General features: G+C 42.7%; 2 long non-coding RNA genes across 2 annotated transcripts; one reads left to right on the top strand and one right to left on the bottom strand.

Annotated features, from left to right (window-relative positions):
- Window positions 1-2,046: 2,046 nt before the first annotated feature.
- On the bottom strand, window positions 2,047-10,161 carry LOC309515274. Its single transcript, XR_014212385.1, has 3 exons — window positions 10,106-10,161; window positions 6,058-6,179; window positions 2,047-2,156 (listed from the first exon to the last, which is right to left on the bottom strand). It is a non-coding gene; the product is annotated as an uncharacterized lncRNA (long non-coding RNA).
- A 26-nt stretch (window positions 10,162-10,187) lies between these two features.
- LOC309515263 lies at window positions 10,188-16,254 on the top strand. The gene is made up of 3 exons (XR_014212372.1): window positions 10,188-10,296; window positions 12,074-12,187; window positions 15,810-16,254. It is a non-coding gene; the product is annotated as an uncharacterized lncRNA (long non-coding RNA).
- The last annotated feature ends 8,007 nt before the right edge of the window (window positions 16,255-24,261 follow it).

Here is a 24,261-nt window from a genome sequence, read left to right as displayed (position 1 = left end):
CGTATATATTATTCCCCTCCTCCTGCAGCCCCCCTCCCACCAAAAAAATAATTGCTGTAATTTCAGTGAGCACAGGATCCAATAATTTCTTACACAGAGGGGTTCCTTGGATTAAGACGAGTTTGTTGTGTGCATTTTTAATTAAGTACCTTGAAAGCAGCCAGTCAGGCTACAATTTTCATAACCTTCAAAGCTGCCCTTTTTGTTTTTGTTAGAAAGAAGGAAATGGAATCTGAAGTTTTATTGTAACTGTATGTCACTGCCCAGTCCCTCCCCGCCACCCTCTTCTGCATTGTTCATCCATTAACACATAGATAATGAGCTCATTGCATTGCTGCGGAATACACTTATCGCTAGGATTCATTATTCTGTCACCAACGATGCTATTTTTAGTCCAGACTCCAGCTGGCAGGAGGGGAAAAAGTGAATAAAAAGGAAATTGCCTCAGGTGCTATTAGTGCTACCTAGCTGCATACAGTGTCTAATGTTCAACATGAAGTGCAGCAGAGTGCATGACTCCAGAATTAATTTCTTTAGATCGAGAAACAATATTCCAGTTTGACTCGTTCTTGAAATAAATAAGTGCCACCTGGCTTCTGGGAAGCAATTTCCTACTAATGCATGACAGGGTGGAGGCAGGTGGAAGCTGGTGATGGCTGAAACGCTGAGCCAGTCTATTCTCATCCTCGGGTGGGATGTAACGTTAGGCGACTTGGGCTGAAGCCGACATCGCCCTCATTGCAGTGGAAGGTGCTCCTCTCAGCAATTTGTGTTGGGGAATGCCTCCTCCCCCTTAGACGAGCTTTGTTCGTTGTTTGTCTTCCCTTGCTAATGACCACTCTGCCATTTCAGGAAGGGGCAAGCAGATTAACCGTATTCCTTGCGTGGACAGGCGGAGTCCCCCAAAACCCTGGGCGGCCCCCGTGTGGAATAACAACTCAAGACAACGTGCTATGGGATTAAAATTGGCCACAACTTTATTGTGTTCCAGATGTGGGTAGTCTTAGTTTCTGTTTTGCCACTGTGCAGCTGCTTGGAGTCACAAGACTCTGTTTACATTCCAGACACATTCCAGGCTGTTGGAAGTCTCACGGGAGACGGATGTGATGTTTACTGGTTTCCTGTTCCTTTGTTCCTTTGTTTCCAGTTGCTCTCTGCTCTCACAGAGAGAGGATGTATTTTTCTGTCTGCGTAGTTAGTAATAAAGAATAGCGATGTAACCATAAATTTCATCACTTCCGCGTGCTGTTTTGGATTCTCTGCTGAATGGGATGTGCCTGGACCCTTATCAGAGGCTCAGGTCATCAATCATGTCGGAACCGATTCCGGAGGACTCGACTGGAGAAAGATGAGCTTTATCAGCTCGGTTGTAACGGAGATTCCAACTGGTAGACCTTGGCTCAGGCATTGGGTGTTTATCCCTCCCAGTCCCCTGCCGAGGATCTGGGGAACATCAGGGTTATCCAGTGTGTGTGATGGATGGACTGGCTCTGGATAACATATGTTCAAGCAGAGAGAGCCCACCCCCATTACGCCGCCGTCGCAGGGGAGAGCAATGACAACCTCCCAATTTAGGGAAGACAGACTAACAGATTCCACCCAATGCCTAATACCACCAAAGTTGTGACGTTTTGCTATGGGAAAGGCAAACCTGCCAATGCAGAAGAATTCCTTTCCTGCCCTTCAACAGTGACCTTGACATAGCAGCGCCCGCGTACCTGTGGATTTTGCTTTATTTACCAAAACTAATCCTGGAGCTAAAGTGTGTGCTGCAAGGCTGGGCATACCCGTGAGGCAAGGCAAGACAACCGCCTCGGGTGGCAGAATCCACAGGCGCAGCAGATCCAGCCTCCTAGGAATGACTCTCCTGCTGCCACAGCGGCAGCAACAGCTGTGGTGCACTCCATGGAGGCCAGATCTGCCTCCTCCTCAGCAACCCAACCCCCACCCTTGTTCCTGATGCCACCAAATGCCACCGAAACAGCAGCATCTGTGCTGCTAGTCTCCTCCCACCCTTGTTCCTGGTGTAGATCTTCACTCACCTCTTCTGGTGGCTTGTGGGGCATTGGGCCAACCCTGATGTGCTGTTTGCTGTAGCTTTGAGATCCCTTCTCACTCTATGATTCTATATCAAGCATGCTGTAGTAGTGATCTTTCTGCAATGGCAAAGGATTAGACCAGGTGTGCTTGAGAGGGTCCTTCCAGCTCTGTGACTTTATGACTTGCGTTCCTTTCATTCGGCTCAAAATTAAAGCATTGAAAAATGTAGGAGGGGGGATTCCTAATTAAAATCATACTGAAAATCTGCCTGCTGCGCTCTTGCTCATCACTAAATGAGGATGCTGGTGCCTGCACTGGAGAGAGATTTCTGAGAAACCTTTTTGGGGAAAGGTTGGACTTCCTTAGTTTGGGATGGGGGTCCTTCCAGTAGGTCCAAGCCATTGCAAGGCTCTCTATGTTCTCCCAGCTATGTGTCTGGGTCCAGAATGATACTACATTGTATAGTGGGATCTTTTTCATGTAGATTCCAGGGATTATGGGTAGGAGTCTGTGGAAAGATTTGATGGTTGTGAGGATTTGTGAATGCAGAAGCACCGACACATATATTCACTTCACCCCAAACTAAGGTAAGCCAACTTGCTTGATACATTGAGAAATCCCATCCTCCTGCTAATATAGAGAAGTCTTTTCGTTCCTTCCCACCATGAATTGCTAAAAAAAATAAACAAAGTCCTAGCCCAGGTTTATCCTAATTTAACAGTTCCACTTGGGAGACAGAACCCAAGTACTTCAGGACCTAGCGGCACATAAAGCAGCCATCTTGCTGAAGCCAAGCAGGTCCAGCCAGCACCCAGATCAGAAAACACCTGGAAGCTCCATATCCACCATCTTCAGTTCCATGATGGAAGAATGGCAAGATATAAATGTAACAAAAGCTCCAAAATCTGAGGAAGAAATTCAGTTGAGGAGCATTTTGGAAGCATCTTAGTTTTGAAGGGGGCTTTTGATGTGCATCAGGATGAGTTTATTCTTCAAGATTCTGCTTCAAAAATGCCTTGAGGTGACATGCCACATAAGGGAGAACAAATATAGCAAAAATATTGGATTTCTAACTTCTTAAGCTGCCTCAGCAGATGTCGTGCTTACCCCCAAGAATAAAGACAGAGAAAATAGATGGTACATTCTTTCTTTCTTTCTTTTAGAGCTAGTTTATAACCCAGGCTGGTTTGATTCTGTATATCGGTAGATTGAGGCTGCAGTTCCATACACACTTCCCTGGGAATAAATCCTACTGAACTTGGCGAGGCTTAATTCTGAGTAGACATTGCATTGGGTCTTACAATGAGTAGGGTTGCATTGTAAGTCCATTGGGGGAGACGGTGGTAGCAAACTATCTGAATATCCAGCTGCTGTGAATACATCAAGGGATCAAGGTTTCAAATTCACATATGTCTCAGAGGCAATCCGCTAATACTGTGAGCACTGTTTCATCAAGTGACAATTTGCATGTGCGAATGAGATCACACTATATATTTATGTCATCATGTTCAGATATTGGCTGGTTATTTCATGTAGTACAAGGGTGGGGCATATCCCAGGCCACTCCTCTCGCTGGCTGCTCCCCTCGTGTTTTTGCCTGGCCAAAAAAGTATCCTTGAATTGTGAAGACATCTCTTGCTTGCCTGGATCATAGAATCATAGAATCATAGAGTTGGATCATCTAGTCCAATCCTCTGCAATGCAGGAATCTCAGCTAAAGCATCCATGACAGATGGCCATCCGTCCTCTGCTTCAAAACCTCCAAGGAAGGAGAGTCCACAACCTCTTGAGGGAGACCATTCCTCTGTCCAACAGCTCTTACTGTTGGAAAGTTCTCCCTGACATTCAGTCAGAATCTCCTTTCTTGTAACGTGAAGCCATTGGTTCAAGTCCTATCCTCCAGAGCAAGGGAAAACAAACTTGTTCCTTCTTCCATGGGACAGCCCTTGAGATATTTGAAGATGGCTATCATATCTCCTCCCAGTTTACTCTTTCCCAAGGATGGATGATGGACAGATGCCTGTTTGTTGGAGGAGAGGGCAATAGAAGCCTATATCCCTGTGGCTGAATGTAGGGTGTTGTGGGATAGAAAGGACTGACAAAACCCGGGACCAGGAGGAAGAGACACTGGATGAAGATTGGAAGAATGTTTTTTTTTAAAAAAAAATATTTAGGATTGTTTTGTAAAATTAATGAGTATTAGAAAAATGTTGGAACGGAATTATTTGGCTTTAGCAGAAATGTTAAAAAGAACTATGCAAGAATATGTTATGGTTATGAGAAATGGGTATAAATAAGATTTAAGTTTTATGTTTTAGGGTCTTTTATAGCAAGATAAGGTTAAAATAGATTAAGGTAATTTAATGACAGAATATTATGAAAAACGGGAAGGATTTGCTGTGATAATTAATAACTAGAATACAAAAAAGGGAGGTGTGAGGAGGTCGATGAAATAAGGCAATGACAGTTAAGGATTTGGGAATATTGGATCTGTTTTTAAATTTTTGTGGATTACTTTTGTTTTTTGATTTTGATGTGTTTTGTTTTTGTTTTTTGATTTTGATTTTTATCGATTTGTATTGTTTGATTGTTGTTTGCTTTTCCCTTGTTTTTTCCCCCTCTTTCTTCTTTGTCTCTTTGTTTTTTCTGTAATTTAAAAATGCTTAATAAATATCTTTTTTTAAAAAAAAGAATGTAGGCTGTTGTACAGAGGTGAGAGGTCCCTTGTCCCTGTCCACTTTTTCCCTCTGACATATAGCCTGGGAAGGTTGCCCAAAAGGAAATACGGGCCTGGGACTGAACAAGATCCCCCCCCCCCACTTCTGATATAGTCACGTAAGCATCTCAGGGACGCATTTGCATCCAGGAATGTGATGTCCAATGCAACACATCCATCGTTGCAATCAGCGTTCCCCACAATGCTCCAGCAGAAAATTATATGAGCACAGTGATATGTTTTTTGGTGTTGAGTGGAGATATAAATTCCTTACAACCAAATTCTCATAGAAGGGGGGGGGACAGCAGTGGAGAGACAGCTGCCAACTTTAAGGCCATCTGTGATTTATAGGACAAGCAATGAAAGTGCCACATTTCCACAAATTTCCCCCTTGATGCTTAATCTAAGAGGCCACAATAGGTGTGCATATTGCACCGGCCTTATTTGCTTATTGATTTCAATGCATGCGTTTTGATTAGGCTGCCAAGGTGACATTAAAATCCTATTTTGCCATGTGAAATATGATTTATTTTGGAAGCTGCATAGACTGATTGATCAAAGAGCTCTCTAAGTAGCGTAGAAATAAAACTGTAGATACAGTAAATTTAGTTGTAAGATGTATGAATAAGTGATGATTAAGAAAAGGATGAAATTTGAAGTAATATTATGTTCAAGTTAAGCAGTTCAGTACATGATAAAATATTGAAAATTTGCGACATAATATTTGAGAACTATAAAATAAGAATTGAAATAAGGTAATAATTTGCTGCTTATAACTATATGACTGAGAACGCAGGAAAGGGCGATGTGAGGAAGTCCAAAGATTATGAAAATTTGATTTATGAATAACTGTATTTTATTCGTATTCTTCTTTATTCTTTTTCTTTTACTCTTGTTTATTTCTTAATTTTGCTTTGACTTTTTCTGTTTGTTGTATTTTATATGCTTGGTGGTTTGTTTGTTGTTTAAAAATTGCAATAAATATCTTTAAAAAAAGAAAAGAAATAAAACTGTAGATAAAGCTCAGCTAAACTGCACAAAACAATTCTAAAACAAATGTGCTTAGAACAGTCATCATTAAAAGGATCCAACTTCCAGCAGCGACAAAATTTGAAAGAAGTGGCCTCACATTTCTTCAACATTATGTTTAATTTGATCACAAACTAGATTTTCTTCATTAGGCTAAAGAACAGGAACCTGCCTTTTGTAGAGGGATTCCCTGCCCTCCCAATATTTTATATAATTCTGACTTGGTAAGTGGACCCAGTGTAAAATAAGAGGAGAAAAATGTAGGTACAAACCATTTCTGAAGCAAACATCATAGGGATGAACTCCTTTTGTGAATGGCTTTTTAAAAGGTAAGTTGATTTGAATTAAATAGCATTCAGTTCTTTGCCTCAGACCTCATTACTTCCAAGCCGGTCTAAAAAAAAATGAAGACTATAATAACCACCATTACGTCCTTAATTAAGCAGTACAGGACAAAGAACGAAGAGGCTGTACAAACAAGGAACCTCTTTGTGTATGCTGATGTGAGAGATGGAATTGTTTGGAATCACATTCTGTGTAAGGAATATGAACAAACAAAGCTTCATCAATAATTTCAGCAGATAATTTTAATGAACCGAGCGAATGTGACACGATCTGGCAGGGATTTGGAAATGGACTGGCCAAGAGTAACAAATGCTGACATTACTGAAACAAAATATACAGGATAACAAAGGCTGTGGTGTAATGAATCAACACAAAGTATCATTCGACTCTCATTATCCCTGGAAGCTCCCATATTGGCTTTAAATAATAGATATTAAAATCAAATTGAACTAATCCTTCTTTTGCATTCAGGTACTGCCAGCCTCATTATCCAACATTTAGAGGTGCATTGATTAGTTAAAATAAGAAAGAAACATGTAAAAATAAAGCATAGAAACTACAGCTGAGGAAGCATGTAGAAAAACCTTCTTACACAGCTGAATTTCTACACACACACACACACACACACACACACACACACACACACACACACACCAAACTAGCTGCTTTAAGAATGTGGGAGGGACATTCTGTGGCCCTCGATATGTTTTTGAACTTCAGCTCCCATCAGCCCCAGCCAATATAGCCAGTGGTAAGAGATGATGGGGATATTTAGTATAACTTGCCTCAAACACTCTTGGTGGTGCAAAATTCTGCATCTTCTCCTCCTGTTCCATACCACTGGTGGCTACCACAGGGGCACAGAACTGGGAAATGTGTTGGTGTTATGACAAATAGAAAGTTCTATTAAATATTATGGCAGGAAGAAGAAGAAGAAGAAGAAGAAGAAGAAGAAGAAGAAGAAGAAGAAGAAGAATAATTTTATTATTTATACCCCGCCCATCTGGCTGCTAAGTACTAGCAGTGTGGCTTGTTTGATGCTCAACAAAGTCTACAACTAGCAGACGGAAAGTCTATGAATATGTTTTTCAAATCCCATAATTGCTATTTTATAAGGGACGCGGGTGGTGCTGTGGGTAAAACCTCAGCGCCTAGGACTTGCCGATCGCATGGTCGGCGGTTCAAATCCCCGCAGCGGGGTGAGCTCTCGTCGTTCGGTCCCAGCTCCTGCCCACCTAGCAGTTCGAAAGCACCCTTAAGTACAAGTAGATAAATAGGTACCGCTTTCTAGCGGGAAGGTAAACGGCGTTTCCGTGTGCTGCGCTGGTGCCAGCTCACCAGAGCAGCTTCGTCACACTGGCCACGTGACCCGGAAGTGTCTGCGGACAGCGCTGGCTCCCGGCCTCTTAAGTGAGATGAGCGCACAACCCTAGAGTCGGACACGACTGGCCCGTACGGGCAGGGGTACCTTTACCTTTAAGCAGCTTATCAAACTTATGCCACATCTGGATGGTATTCAACACATACAAACAAATTTTATTTGTATGCCACCTTTCCATAGTTCAAACTATGCCCAAGGCGGCTTACAACATTTACAAAAATAAATACTGCACATAATTACAAGCATAGCAAAATAAATGAGATTCCAGCTAAACATCAGGAAGAACTTTCTGGCTGTAAGAATGGACAACCTTAGAAGGTGCTGGGCTCTCCTTCATTGAAGATTTTTAAGCAGAGGTTGGATGCTCATCTGTCCCAAATGCTTTCATTGAGATTCCTGCATAGCAACAGTTTGGACTAGATAATCCTTGGGGGTTTCTTCCATTCGGCGGAGTCAGTCCAGGTCCTGCCCTCTCAGGCCAGGTTGAAAAAAGCCTGCAAGACAGGGAGCAGATCTTCTAGGACTCACAGCCAGCATGAGCCATGCATTATGGTTCACCAAGTGCCTGCTAAATCCCCTATTCTGGCACCACCCTGTTTTGTAGTATTTAGAAAGATCTCCACTGAATGAAATTGGCTGCTGTGCAGTGAGAGGATCATCCTATTATGGCTTTACGTCACATGGAGGGAAGCTTCATACATTCACTTTTGTGCTTCTTTTATCTCTGTGTGGTACTCGCCATTATTATTACATCTGAAGGCAGACTTGTATAGGGAAGTTTTTAATGTTCAGTGTTTTATTATGCTGTTATATATATTGGAAGCTGCCCAGAGTGCCCAGATGGGTGGGGTAGAAATAAATAAATAAATAAATTTAATAATAATAATAATAATAATAATAATAATAATAATAATAATAATAATAATAATAAATAAATAAATAAATAAATAAATGTGGAGTATTAATGCCTTTTTAATTTTACCAATCCACTTATGTGTACAGTGCCAGTGATATAGCCATGCTTCTCCATTTTGTTGGTTAGAAAGACAGAGAGAGAGAGAGAGAGAGAGAGAGAGAGAGATGGGCCAAAATTGTATGTGTGTGTCTGTCTGTGTGTGTGTGTGTGTGTGTGTGTGTGTGTGTGTGAGAGAGAGAGAGAGAGAGAGAGAGAGAGAGAGAGAGAGTGTCAGTTGTCAGTCTAAGGCATCCAGACATTCATGGAAGGGGTTTGTCAAAAACAGCCCTTCATGTCACATTAAATCCTACTCTGTAACCCACCCCCCAATCCTTCATGAGAAGCTTGTGAGTTATATAACCAAAACACCACTAAAGGTAAAGGTACCCCTGACAGTTAAGTCCAGTTGTGGACGTCTCTGGGGTTGCGGCGCCCATCTTGCTTTATTGCCCAAGGGAGCCAGTGCACAGCTTCCGGGTCATGTGGCCAGCATGACTAAGCTGCTTCTGGCAAACCAGAGCAGTGCACGGAAACACCATTTACCATCCTGCTGGAGTGGTACCTATTTATCTATTTGCATTTTGTCATGCTTTCAAACTGCTAGATTGGCAGGAGTGAGATATATAAGGAGCTGCAAAAAACCAGAGCTCTGGAATCCAAAGTGCATGCATAGAACATGGTGTATATCTATTTGTATCCTGAGCACAATGTCCTGCTTCTAACATGCACCGGGTAGGCACCATCATGCAGTTTCCAAATAAAGCAACTGAGTGCAACTGGGTTGACATATTTGCCCGAGTGCCTTCTGCCTGTGATCTTAGTCTTCCAAACCTTGATCAGTTTTGTCATGCAGTCTTCTCTCGCATCTGTATGCTGCATAAAGTTATGCCAAGGTCTCCGTGACAGACAGCAGAATGAGTTTTTCGTTATGTGGACATCCTCAGAATTAGATGCACCGGAAGACATATGGCTTCCTCCTCGCTCCCTCTGCAACAGTGGTTTTTGAAAAGGTGATGAGGCAACATTGCATTGTGATTTCTGCTCCCTCTGCTGGTGGCAGCAAATAAAGCTGATAGGAGGCGGCGAGGGGGCGCAACTGCAATAATTGAGAAGGCTGGGGTGAAAAGTCTCAGAGAAGAATTTACTGAGAAATCTTTGAAATTATTATTTGGGGGGCTCTTTTTTTCTGCCCATGAATAAAATTGTTTGGCTGTTTATCCACTTACAATTATCAGTTATTATTTAAATATTATTTGAAGGAAACAATTGGCTTCTTCCAGTTCTTTTCTCTTAGCCCATTTATCATGGTATGCTTCTCACAGGTAAGTTATCAAATCCCAGCTGTTAAGTAAACTCTGGGTTCCTTGTGTTAAAACAGAATGTGTTAGGTTCTCCATGAAGATCATATACCTGTATTTTCTGGAAATTCCAACAGGTATTGTACAGGCCTTGGCAGAGCAGCCCAAACCACTCCCCCCCCCCCGCCGCCAATAAGCCATGGGGAAAGGGGTTCGGGTGGAGCAGATGAGTATCCCTGTGTCCAGCTGTGACGTTTGCCCGTTTGTTTGAAAATGTCTGTACAGTGGAGAGAGAAAGGGTTAAAATGTAGACCAATAGGAAAGTCGGAGGTGGAGCTTACCTGTTTATAAAAGGGCTTAGCCTGAGGTTTGGGTGTGGGTAGTTGGTTGGTTTTAGTGGGTTGGTTTGTTGGGAAAAGCAGTTGGAAAAGCAGTTGGCAGGCAGTTGGAAATAGAGAGACAGTTAGTGCAGTTGGTTCTTGTGTGAAGGAAGGTAGAAGAGATAAAGACAGGATAAAATAAGACTAAGAAGGTAAAGAGTAACAACGCTTGGAATTGTGCTGGTCCCAGGGGGAAGTTACCGTGAGGCGTGGTCAGAGTCCGGTCCTGGGTCAAGGGTCTGGAGGGGGGGAAGCAGGGTCCAAAGCAAGAAGCCAGGCGTGGACGGGAACTCTGGAAGAACAGGTCTGGGTGCTGGCAGAAACAGGTTTCCAACGACGTTGCTCCCGCAACCTGGGACTGGGCTGACTGGCCTTTATCTTCTCTGAGGCCAGGGGCGGTCCCGGCCCACAGGTGACCTGCCTCTCCTGGCCTGGAGGTGAGCACTCCTCCTGAGAGAACTTAGTTCCCTCCGCTTCTCTGCCCTGAGCCTCTGCAGCTCAGGAGAGGCTGGAGGGTTACTGGACCCAGGTTCAGCTTCACCTTCACCTTCCCCTGACAGGGCTGGGAGAGGCACACCTGCAGGCAATGGGTCCTCAATCACCTCCGGAGCCAGAGTGGATACATCTGGTGTCTGCTCCTGAGGATCTGGCAGAAGTGCGGGCCCTTCAGATTCAAGCCCCTGCCCCGGCCCTGGAGGCGGGGACTCCTGTGCAGGCTGGGACGCCTCAGGTTCAGATTCTGAATCAGATTCCCAGGCCATCACAGGAATGCAGCTGAAGTTTGTTTGTGTCTGCAATAAACTACACTCTTCTTTCTTAACTTGAGAACCTGACCTACCGGAGAGGGCCTGGTTGGTGTCAGCGAATTAGTGGTGTACGGGTCAATAGTCCATGAGACGACCGGGGGCTCCATACGAACGCCACACCAGCTTCTGTCAGCAGGGAAGCTCTGTCACTGGTGGGAGAGCTTCACCCATGAAGAAAACCCCTAGGCATCTAATGGCAGATGGAGGAAGCTGCAACTGGTAATTTTGCCACTGGCGGCAGCCAGCAGAAGCTTCCAGAATCGGACATTTCAGGGGCAGGGGGGGGGCTGGGCTGACACAGGGTCCTCTGGATCCTGAGCGGGTCCTGCTGCCACCATGTGACAACTGCAGGCACAATGCAGTCCACCGTACTAGCCTGGGAGCTGGGACACCAAAGGGGGCATTATTTCTGCATCCACCTTCCACCCTGGCCAGCGCAGTGGCTCCATCAGTCCCCACTGCTGCCTGTCGGGGGTTAGGATTGCCGCATAAAACACGGATCAGGTTACTTAAAAGAAAGATATTTCTGAAAACAAATTTACTTCAAAATGGCAAATACTGTGCACGCTGTAACGAGGTATGGTATGAAAGAATAGGGCGCAGAGAAGAAGGGCAATACTGGTTGTTGCCATAAGCACAAGCCCCTCTCAAAAGCTTTCTAAGATGCTTTAAAGGCCTGGAGCTAAATTTCGAGTGAAGGATCTTACTCAGTGATTTCTCTGAGCTGTCCCACTGGAGGAAAGAGAAGGTCTCCTGACACAAAGTCAGGGAGACTCAGAGATGGAGGAACTTGCACAATTTTAGTCTAAGTTATACCCTTAAACTCAAGTGCTTTGCTGGCAACATCTAACTTCAAAGGGCCTCTGAATAACCCTTTTAATAATAGATTAGTTTGTAAGCTCAGTATTTGTTTCATTTTTATGTCTCTTCCCTGGTAATAATACTAATTTAATAATATTAAATTTAGGAACAATCCTTTCTTGTTTCTTGGTTATTCTTAAATAATGAACTGCCTTGATTACATGCCAGCATTTCCTAAAGCTCCAAAGATATTTTCACTATGTCTTCATCATAGCATGTTGCCCAGTAATATTAATAATACTAGCTTAACCCGTCTCTTAAGGTCTTTCTTTACTGCTCTGGAGATAGGATTGAAGAAGATGAACCTAGCTGCACTGGCAGACAGGGACCATGGGCTTCTCGGTGAAAGGTTAGCTATCTCAAATTTAATATGAGAGTGAGTACAACTAATACTTTTATTCTTTTTCAATATTTCTACGAGATCATAAGCAACAACGCGATCATGAAGCAAAGATTAATACCAAGCTTTTCAGGTAGCAAGAACTTGAAGGGTTCGTTTCAAACTAAGTGAAATGATGCAGTAGGCACCAGAACGTTGATTTCTGGGGCTGCACTATCTCTGATGTCCATGGCATGTGGCTTCCTTCTTCCACCAAAACAATAGAGCTTTATTAATTTTCTGGGAAACATTTTTCCCCTCAGCCAGCCTAAAACTGTTCGAGAATTCTTCCTCCCCTCAAAGAATATTTGACAAATCCTGCCCCTCCCCATAAATGGGATGGAGAATTTTGGAGAGTCCGTTCCCCAAACACAACCCAAGAGTTCACATTTTCTAAACGGCAGCAACACTTCATACATTATGTCTACATGAGTGTCCAGCTCTGTAGTCTTCTTTAAAGCCTCTGGATAATGCTCCGCAATGTTTTGCTGCATTAGAGCAAAGGCCTATCTAGTCTGTCATTCTGTTTAGCCAGTCAGAAGACTCTGGTAAGTCCACAATTCAGACATGAAGGTAGAAGCCCCCTCCTGCTGTTGTTCCTGATTGACAGGCACGCAGATCTCATCCCCAAAGCAGCATGCAGCCATCATGACTAGTGGCTTTTTGTAGTGGCTACTGTTCTAAATGAATTTCTCTTGTTGTTGTTCTTGTTTAGTTGTTTAGTTGTGTCCGACTCTTCATGACCCCATGGACCAGAGCATGCCAGGCACTGTCTTCCACTGCTTCCAGCAGTTTGGTCAAACTCATGCTGGTAGCTTCAAGAACACTGTCCAACCATCTCATCCTCTGTCGTCCCCTTCTCCTTCTGCCCTCAATCTTTCCCAACATCAGGGTCTTTTCCAGGGAACCTTCTCTTCTCATGAGGTGGCCAAAGTATTGGAGCCTCAGCTTCAGGATCTGTCCTTCCAGTGAGCACTCAGGGCTGATTTCCTTCAGAATGGAGAGGTTTGATCTTCTTGCCGTCCATAGGACTCTCAAGAGTCTCCTCCAGCACCATAATTCAAAAGCATCAATTCTTCGGCTATCAGCCTTCTTTATGGTCCAGCTCTCACTTCCATACATCACTACTGGGAAAACCATAGCTTTCACTATACGGACCTTTGTTGGCAAGGTGATATCTCTGCTTTTTAAGATGCTGTCTAGGTTTGTTATTGCTTTTCTCCCAAGAAGCAGGCGTCTTTTAATTTCGTGACTGTTGTCACCATCTGCAGTGATCATGGAGCCCAAGAAAGTAAAATCTCTCACTGCCTCCATTTCTTCCCCTTCTATTTGCAAGGAGGTGATGGGACCAGTGGCCACGATCTTCGTTTTTAGCAGATGACTCTCCTCAGATCCTGAGACAGCAATTTTCATAGCACAACTGTCCTGAATCTCCTGCCATCATCTCCATTGGAAAGACCTCAGTGAGTGTCTCTAATGGAAAACATTCCTTTCTCTGATCCCCTTTTATGTTACTGCACCTTTTGCGCTTCAGAGATCCATATGCTTTTTAGTCAAGTATTTCCTATGTTTTATATTACGTATATGGAACCGGCTTGCACAACAATGGTTTTTTTAAAAAAATAAAAATCCTGATGAGAACAGGTTTGAAAACCTTGTTTTCTTTCGCTCTGAGTATCAGACTGGGAGTGAAGAAGAAAAGCACAAACAAAGGGCATATTTTTTTAAAAAAAAGAAAGAAAGAAAAGAAAAGAAATGGGGGGGGGGGAGAGAGACATAACTCAGATGTTAAGCCAGAGTGTGTGAAAAATCACTTAGAAACCCTTAGGCATGTTTCTTTGAAAACAAGACTGGGAGATTTGAGGGGCATTGGTATAGCCCTTAGAGGGAATCCAGGATATTTCAGAGTGATTGAAGATCTAGATAAAGGAAACAGGACAGGCAAGAAAACCCATGCTAAACAGAAAAGCCACAGGCAGGTTTTGGGGTTTTTTTCGCGTTTAGAGTTTCAAATACATCTGTAAAAACAAGGAGACTAAAAAGTTTTAAAATGCTTCTACATCTAATAGACTTAGGCTACACAATCCTATAGCAATTTTGCTAGGAGTGAGTCCTACTGAATACAAGGGGACATACTGTTGAGTAGACATATCTAGGGTTGTCTGAATAAGCATTCTGCATCTAGATAATATTGTTAACAGTTTATGGGGTGGGCTCTCTTCTGAGACTGTGTTTCCCTTCAAGTATTATATCAGAAAGTTTGAATATGATAGAGCGTGGCCTTGAAATGCAAATTGTTCCCCTAATGCCTACTGAGATGTCGGTAGTAGCGCCTGCGAAAGCTACCAGTTTGGGTCCTAGCCATCTCCAATTTGGACTAGGACTTCTGAATGAAATCCTGGCATTCTGCTGCCAATCAGTGTAGTCAAAGCTGAGTCAGATGGACCAGGGAACCAACTCTGGCATAAGGCAGCTTCCTGTGTTCCTATTATTGTCTAAATCAACAACCCTTGGCCAACCTTTTCATCCCCATATGGCAGACAGGAGAGCTAAGGCTGAAACATCATGTCTTGATTAGGATCATGTACTTCAGAGATTTCCAAATTGTGTGTCGAAACACATTAGTGTGTTGTCTGCAGTGTGTAGATGTGTCACACAAACGCTCCCTGCGCTCCTCCCGGGGCTGGAAAGGGGTTAGTTTGCTAGTAAAACTGAATTACTGTGTTGTGAAATGATGCACGTCTAAAAAGTGTCATGAATATGAAAAGTTCATAAAGCTTTGACGTAGTTTATCAACTGCCGTTGTAAAATGTGAACAAGGGCATTTATGATATTTCACACTAGGAAGGGTCTTACACAATTAAAAACAGGAGGAATATTTTCCCCTTCTCCCTTGCCCAGAGTTAAAGAGGGCAGCTGTTTAAATGTTATGCATTTAGGACCAAAATTCTAACACTGCAGTCCTATGCGTGGTTACTCACTGTGTGCAATGGGGCATATTCTTGGCAAAATCTGAAATTAGGAATTGCAGCCTAAGCATGCAGAGAAGTGTCCAATTGAGCACAGTAGGATTTAACTTCCAAAGAAACATATACTTAGTGTCAGGCTGGAAAGAGACAGGGACAGGGATGAAATGCAGACGAAGAGGTGACTCTGATGTCTTTGGTGACAACCAAAGAGGGAATTCCTGCAAAAGCAGCTTTCCATACCATGGTATTGCACTGTTGAGTCAAACAGTAATCGCACACACACACACACAAAGTTTTCTTTTGTACAGTTTTAAAAGCAGCCCAGCACGCTCTCGCTTGCCCACAAGGGGGAGCCACTACTGCTTTCATGGTAATGGATATTACAAAACAACAACTGGGTGGTGGGGAGGGATTGACTATAGAAAGACCTCAGAGATTTATGTTTTCAAATGGCTTGAATGCTAAAGCCTAGCTCGTAATTTTTACCTGGCAGGCTCATAATTTTGCAACTACAAAGCTGACAGTATCAATACAAGAGAGACTGGCCAGATTAACTGTCTTGATCTGCCTGGGCTGAGCAGCTGAATTTCACCTGGAACACAGACACTTTGTTGTTGTTGTTGTTTTGTTTCTTGGTCTTTGCACTTCAGTGCGGAGCTCCTAGACAAGGGAGGGGGAAATTGGCCCTACCACCCCACCAGCAGAATAACAGCAATGTAACAGGCAGCTGCCCTACCAGCCATTTCCGTGGAGTTCCTTGATTAATGGAGATGACCAGCTCAGAGATCTGGACACCATATTTTGGGAGATCTGAAGGAAATCCACCAGCCATGCCTGACAGGTGGTCCACTTTGAAGAAGGCAACATTTGAGGGGCAAGTAGATCATGTGTGATGATATAGTCTCTCTCCAAATCTTAATTTCTCACCCCTTAATTCAGCACCCACAGTCACTGCAGCTCGTATTTCTCTCTCTGCAGGAACCACCTATGTGGTGCCTCTTACAGCTTATCTGCCCTTATTCCCTTATGGGGTATACAAGAGCCCTTTATAGAATCCTTTGTAGGTTCTCCATCAGTAGGAGAAAATAGCAGAGGCCAACCAGAGAATATTGAGAAGCAAAGCAGCTAGTAAGCCTGATCTTAGAATCATAGAATAGAATCATAGAGTTGGAAGAGACCACAAGGGCCATCGAGTCCAACCCCCTGCCAAGCAGGAAACACCATCAGAGCACTCCTGACATATGGTTGTCAAGCCTCTGCTTAAAGACCTCCAAAGTAGGAGACTCCACCACACTCCTTGGCAGCAAATTCCACTGTCGAACAGCTCTCACTGTCAGGAAGTTCTTCCTAATGTTTAGGTGGAATCTTCTTTCTTGTAGTTTGGATCCATTGCTCCGTGTCCGCTTCTCCGGAGCAGCAGAAAACAATCTTTCTCCCTCCTCCATGTGACATCCTTTTATATATTTGAACATGGCTATCATATCACCCCTTAACCTCCTCTTCTCCAGGCTAAACATGCCCAGCTCCCTTAGCCGTTCCTCTTTATTAAAGCTGTTGCAACAGGGTGCTCCCCTCACACACAGGAGAGAGGAGGACGACCCAGAACAAAGGTGTGCCTGCCCTTATATAGACATTTTAAATTGCCTTCCCTGGAGCTCAAGACCACCCCTCCATACATCATACATATATCACAGAAGGGGTGTAAACCCAAGACCACCCCCCACAAACATCATACCTACATCATAGAAAAGGCGGTCTACAACAGAAATTTGAATGTTGTTGTTTTTCCTGTCTGCCAGGATATCCATAGCTGTCAACCTTCCCTTTTTTTGTGGGAAATTCCCTTATTCCAGTGCCGTTTCCCGCTGCTTCCCACTGCTATCCCGGATTGTTAGATATCCCGTAGACTGTCCCCGGGACAGGTGAGGCTGCTGATCCCTTATTTTCAAATCTGAAAGTTGACAGCTATGCAGGTTATCTGATAGTGCCTTATCTGATTGCCTTTCCTGGTAGTATGGCCATTCCTTTCAGATGGTGATTACCCAATTCCTGAGACAATGGGAAGGTTCCCTCACCCCCTCCCTCCTTGCAGAGAAAACATTTGGTCAGTTTGGGAGTCAAAATGGTTTCAGGGCGGTCTTCCTGTGCTGCTCCAGACATGTGGTTCACATATCTATGTACATGCTTGGTTGGTACATTTATGAACATTTATTATATATATAAGACCTTAATTTTTTTTATTACAACTAAAAAAGTCTCAGCCTATATGCCATCAAAAATCCACAAATGCATGAGAGACTATTTGCTCTTCTTGCTCAATTCCTGCTTGCACTAACTTGGTCTCTTCTACATTCAACATAATCCTTCAGACATGCCCACATAGCACTGGATGCCAGGATGGAACATTCTCCCTCCCTTCTGTTTTGAACAAAGAAGTGCAAAGAGCTTCTCTTTGTGGACGAGGTTCTCAGCAATGGCTTGTGCAGATGCCTTTATTCCATTGATGGGTCTTTGGGGAAGCATGCCCACACCCCATTGTGGTCCCGTCTCATTTTTAAGATGTAGCAGTCATTTTGCGCCACATCCTCCCATGAGATCCATTTTAATCTTTTGCCAAGCTCCATGGCACCCATTTTGAGCAATGTCATACCACCCACCCACCCCAGCATGGCATCCATTACATGAGAAATGCTCTCAACAGTCTCTCAAAATTCTCAACATGGCTTTTTTAGGGTTTCAAATGTATGCAGGTGTAGAAGAAGGTTGTTTCCCCCCACTAAGATTTTATTAAGACCTTTCCTAGCACATTACGGTAAATAAACCTAATCTAAACAAAAGAAAAACACAAGGAGAAAAAGAAGAATGCAAAGTCCTCTCTCATAGATAGACCTTAAGTTGCGTTACACAGAAAGAGATGAACCCTCCCAGCTCCTACACAGGAGCTTTGATTTCTTCTCCCAACTTCTCACCCTGGGAGGTCTTGCTTGCCTCTCACACAGCGTCCTCCACCAACCATCCATCACCTTCATCTGCAAGCAAACCCCTCATTAACCCTGAGCAGAGGACGACAAAATATACAAAAGAACAGAGCAAAGCAGAAGGAAGAACAAAGCAAAAAAAGAGGAAAAGATAACAGAGATAAATAATGTTAAAGGAATAAGAAAATGATAAAGGAATTTTTAAAAGAAAGAGAAATAAATAAGTAAAAAGGGGCTTCCAATAGTTTTTCAAAAATATTCAGATGTTCACTCCAGGGTGGCATCTATTGTAGCTGTTCCTCCTTCTGCTACATGATTTTTCCAGTCTTCAAGTCCAGGCATCTCTCTGGGTTCTTTGAAGATTTCTGAGTTCCACGGCAGAAGAGCAGTCCTTCCACAGTATTGGATATTAACCCCATTGTCTCTGTTCCTCAGAAATAATATGATAGGCAGTAGCCATCGTTAATCACCACCTAATTATCTCTGTTGATTGAGTCTCGACAGAAGACGTCTAAACAGCCATGATTCCTTCCCAGAAGTACTTCAGGTATAGAAGAGGGTTATAAAGCAGGATGTGTATGGAGAAAACGCAGCTGAAAGAGGGGGAAAATAGGACTAAGAGAGTAGCACAGGATAATGGCAGTGAATCTGAGAGGCAGAACCACAAGAAGACAGGGAAACAGCAATGGAGGCTTCCCAGCTCCACATTATGAAGATCTGATGGTAGGCAGTGATAGTGAAATTATGTACTGTGCCACTGCATCTAGGTTAAAAGTGGTTGACACCCCCATTTTTTTTAAAAGGGCATATCCCCAAGTATATCAGAGAGAAAGCTTTAACATAGTCCTCTCTGTAACATCTCATATAAAAAAGACATTTTTATATTTGCCATCAGAATCGGTACAGTCGAGAATTCTACCCCCTCTTTCTGAGTAGTGTTCAGAGCTTCTCTGAACAGGCAGAAATTAATAGGGCACCAACCTGGAAATTTGGAAGGGAAATGTATTATTGTTCAGATAAGCAAATAAATAAATGGGAATACCAACTTTTAAACTGTGATGTTAACTTCTGCTTACAGGCTAGCACAGATAACAGATTTCACAAAAGAGAACATTGCACCCATGCCTTGCCTTCGTAAAATTAATTTTGACACAGTTTGGGCCAGGAGTTGGGGTGGGGAGACCAATAAACAATACTTGGACTGGTGAGAGGTTACTTATTGTTGCATGGAAGTATGAGATGAACAAAGCTGTCATATTGGTGCCTAATGTACTGAGTAATGGCCTTCTGTAACGAGTGCTTTTGCATTGTTCACATAATGACAGATGCAGGGAATTAATTTATTTTAGCATGAAATGTTCGCTGACGATAAGGCCTGAAATAAACGCTGGCATACAACTGTGGAATGCCCCGAAACTGCTCCTTGGTGACAAATGACGGCCAAGGAATCCGGACCCATCCACACAAGTGGCACCTACTGAATTTATTAGGCATCAGGTTTTAGAGAGGGAAGAGTGCCATTCCCTCCACACAGAACCCACTTTCTTGCAGGTCTGATATTTACAGATACAAAAGGCTGGTGACCAAAGAAAAATATTGAAAGGTCTAATATTACTCTGTAGGACAAAACTGAGATACCTATGTTGCAGACTTGCTAGTACAGTGGTACCTCAGGTTAAGTACTTAATTCGTTTCGGAGGTCCATACTTAACCTGAAACTGTTCTTAACCTGAAGCACCACTTTAGCTAATGGGGCCTCCTGCTGCCGCCATGCCACTGGAGCACGATTTCTGTTGTCATCCTGAAGCAAAGTTCTTAACCTGAAGCACTATTTCTGGGTTAGCGGAGTCTGTAACCTGAAGCGTATGTAACCTGAAGCATATGTAACCTGAGGTACATTTTGAAGTTATGGTGAAAAGGAGGAGGATGCATTTAGGTTCTCGTTCATAAGTTGCCCAAGCAGTGCTGAAACTGTTTCTCTACAACTTCATTGCATACCGTTGCAGTTACATGTGGAAGCCTGATACCACATAGACTGAGCGATATCACAGATTTTCCAGCTCGTCAGTGGCTACTAGCCACCAGGGCCATGGGCTATGCACTGCCTCCACAGTGAGAGGCAATAGTTCTTCTGAATACAAGTTTCTTGAAACAGTGGAAAGGGAGAGTGCTGTTGTGTTCATTGTGGGTTTCCTACAGACATCTGTGAGATGAAGATTGCTGGAGCAGATGAGCCATTGGCGTGATCCAGTGGGCTATTATTACGTTTCTTAACACCCACTGCGTATAAATGAATATTTCAATATGAATTCTTGTGCAGACTTGTGTGTGTGTGTGTGTGTGTGTGTGTGTGTGTGTGTGTGTGTGTTTAGCACAGAAATGAACAGAGTTAGGCATGAATACATACATACGTGACATGGACCAGAAGTGGACTGAAGACCACCACCCTAATGGACTGAAGACCACAATTCAAGAAGGACACTGACAAACTGGAACGTGTCCAGAGGAGGGCAACCAAAATGGTCAAAGGCCTGGAAACAATGCCTTATGAGGAACAGCTAAGGGAGCTGGGCATGTTTAGCCTGGAGAAGAGGAGGTTAAGGGGTGATATGATAGCCATGTTCAAATATATAAAAGGATGTCACATAGAGGAGCGAGAAAGGTTGTTTTCTGCTGCTCCAGAGAAGCGGACACGGAGCAATGGATCCAAACTACAAGAAAGAAGATTCCACCTAAACATTAGGAAGAACTTCCTGACAGTAAGAGCTGTTCGACAGTGGAATTTGCTGCCAAGGAGTGTGGTGGAGTCTCCTTCTTTGGAGGTCTTTAAACAGAGGCTTGACAATCATATGTCAGGAGTGCTCTGATGGTGTTTCCTGCTTGGCAGGGGGTTGGACTCGATGGCCCTTGTGGTCTCTTCCAACTCTATGATTCTATGATTCTATGAACCCAAATGCCTTTCAAAGAGGTTTAGACAAATTCATGAAGGATAAGTCTCTTGGTGGCTAGAAGCCATGATGGCTATATGTAGGCCTCTGATTACCCGTTGCTGGGAACTGCAAGTAGGAGAGTGGTGTTGCGCTCATGTTCACCTTGTTTGTGGAAGAGGAAGTAGCAGGACCCCCTTCTCTAATGGAGGCCTTCAAGGTCCATTACTCATGTTGGAAACCAATAATACTTTCTGAAAATATCATGATACAGCCATGACAGGGCTTGCACATGTCTCTCTACCTTCTTTAAGCTCACAAATGTGCTCTTGAGTGTCAAAAGTGGGTCTGTGTGCGACTAAATTCTCTTTTATTTCTTTTACTTCAGTTCCCAAGATACCCCAATTTATCTGCATAATATTACGATCCTTGCAGGCATATATTATAACCCCCCCAACCATTGTATTGGCTTTTGACAATTTCATCAGCATAATCCTACCTCTCAACTCACTTTTCTAAAAAGAAAAAGAATCAATTCGATAAGCTTTCATATCAATCCCATTGAATTCAGTTGACTTCTGGGGCAGAACCCCTCTGTGCTTGTCTGAACAAACATTAAGTGTAGACCAAAACCTGACTGCTGTGGATGACAAGGAAGCAGCCCCTCTGCCCTGCATTCCTGCCACATTTTTTTTTGTTTAATTTGTGTCTCCCTCCCTGCCCCCAGTGATCTAAATGAATTTGAATCAGCTCATTAGATTTCAGAGTGGTGTTGGACACAATGACTCATCTGTAAATTAATATTGTCTACCCTCAACTACGCTGCTATCTGAAACACTTTAATCACAGGGAAGAATCACAATCCCAAGAAAGACTGTCTCTATTTGAGTGAATTCTGCAACACTTCATTAAGTAATGGTATAATTTATGTGCCCTGGGTCAGCAAATGTTTTGTGGTCCAATTTAAAATGAACTGACCACTGAAGGGCAGAGGTGGAAGAAGGGCAGCTAAGCAACTACTTCTGTGTGCGTATGACAGCCATTTATACACAAATGGGCAAAAAAAGATGATGAGAAGACCTTGGCAGCTGTATAATAAATCAATATTTAGCTCCAAGCTAAGGGAAAGGGTATTTCATAGTCTCGCTGAAAATCCTGAAAAATGAAATGGCTTCTTCCTCAACAACAACAACCAGCATTTAAATAGCATGCCTGAGCTTAATTGTCAGAAGGAGTTAGAATAAAGGATTTGCTGGGTGCAGGAATAATTGCACATCATTACGAAGCTCTCAGTCATTCACATTAGACTGGAATGTTGCAATGCGCACATGCTCTCCATTAAATGCTGCATCGAGTCCTTCCTCTCAGAATGATCCACCAATCGTGAAACCAGACTACAGGAACTCTAGTCTAAATTCCTGGACTGGATGGGAGAAAAGACTTTGGATTCTTCTGCTACGTGAAAGAAAGTTGAGCTGGAATCGACTCAACTTGTACTTCTGTTTCACAGAGGGTTGTCTGAAAGAGTCTGTTCTACCAGGAGGCAGAGTGAGGCAGTCTGCCTCAGGTGGCAGATTTTGACATGCCATTAAAGGATAGCAAATTTGTCAATTATTTAGGTTTGTATTTTTACCACTGTGAGGGGCTCCATTTGGATTTTCTGCCTCAAGCATCGAAACATCTTGGGCTGTCTCTGGTGTCAAGGTTCAGCCTAGAGATGTGTGTTGTGCCTTTTAAACCCCCAGTGAAGCGAGAGAGAAGACGATAAAGTTCTACATTGCAAACTTAGTTTCAAATACTTTTTTTAAAAAAGGAATTAACATCAAATTTTATCACAGATTATTAAGTTCCAACAACTCATTTTCTTTCTTCCTTTTTTTCTTTCACTACCCAAATGATAAGGCACCAGGGATATTTCACAGTTCTACTTATTTCCAAGAAAATATGTTGAGAGTTGCAGAAAACGTTGGCTGAGATGCAGCCATCCTACTTTAAGTCATTTTTAGTGAGTCAAAGGTTACTTTCAACACCAAAGTACACAACACAACATTTGCCAAAGTAAATTTTCTCCAGCTCCAGCTGACCCAAAAACACACACAACTTTCTGCTATTCTATAAATGTTCAAATTTGTGGGTCTAACATGGCTGTGTATAATAAGGGCACAACTAAAGGAGAAAAAAAGGAAGGAAGTTCTTTGTGTTTGAAGACTATCCCAATCAAGTAGAAAAATGGGAGGCAAGTCCAATTTTCAAAAACAGAAGGGGAAGTTGAATGAGAAGTGTAGAAATATACACTACACTGAAAACACTACTTTTGACCTGAGCATTGTCATACATGGAAACGCCTTACAAGGAAATGGCTTCTTGAATGGTTTTGGTGATTTTTGCCACAGCAATTCAAAAAGAGAGATGGTTAACATGCTAAGTTAACAGGTTTTGCTCCAATGTGCATCACATAGTACTTACTTTTTTTGCTTTTGCCATTTATTTATTTTTAAATTACATTGCTTTTGCCATTTATTTATTTTTAAATTACATCCTGCCCTCACTCCATCTGAACTTAATTGCGATTAAGTCCAGTTGAGAGCAATATTATTTATTTACTGAATTTATACCCTGCTCTTCCTTCCCCAAGGAGCCCAGGGCAGCAAACAAATTCACAATTTAAAAACAAAGCAGAAACATTCTAAAAATGTAACAAAATATTCTTAAAAAAATTATCGTTTAAAAGCATCTAAAAGCAGTTATAGCTAAAAACAACAGAAAAACAATTACAATTAAAAACATAGTTCCATCCATGATCTTGCTGTTGCTGGGAGTAGTATTCTTCAGCCACCAAACACAGAAAACAGGAATTTTTTTCAAATATATTTTGAAAGTTACTAGTGATGGAGGGAATGCATTCTACAAATGAGGAGTCACCACTAAAAAGGCCACTGACTAGGACATAAGTTATTAAAAATCAAAGCTCCAAGTAACGTACGCAGCTGGAGTCATATATTTTGCATATTATTATTATTTTGGATTACATTCAGTGTTCTACAGAAGTCAAGCTGCTCTACATGGGTCAGAGCATAATCTAATATCCAAGAACAATTGCACTGAAGTTGGTGATTTGCAAGAGGTTAAGACTTTGAAATATGTGCAATGGGGGGGATGTTTGGGGCTATTTTTTATTTAATGACATCCTGATTCTA

This window comes from Podarcis vaucheri (genome assembly GCF_965113315.1).
Source record: "Podarcis vaucheri genome assembly, chromosome: 12".
In the NCBI taxonomy this organism is placed as follows: Eukaryota; Metazoa; Chordata; class Lepidosauria; order Squamata; family Lacertidae; genus Podarcis; species Podarcis vaucheri.
The sequence above is the reverse complement of the archived record's forward strand: the minus strand, read 5'-3'. Positions and strand labels throughout refer to the sequence as shown.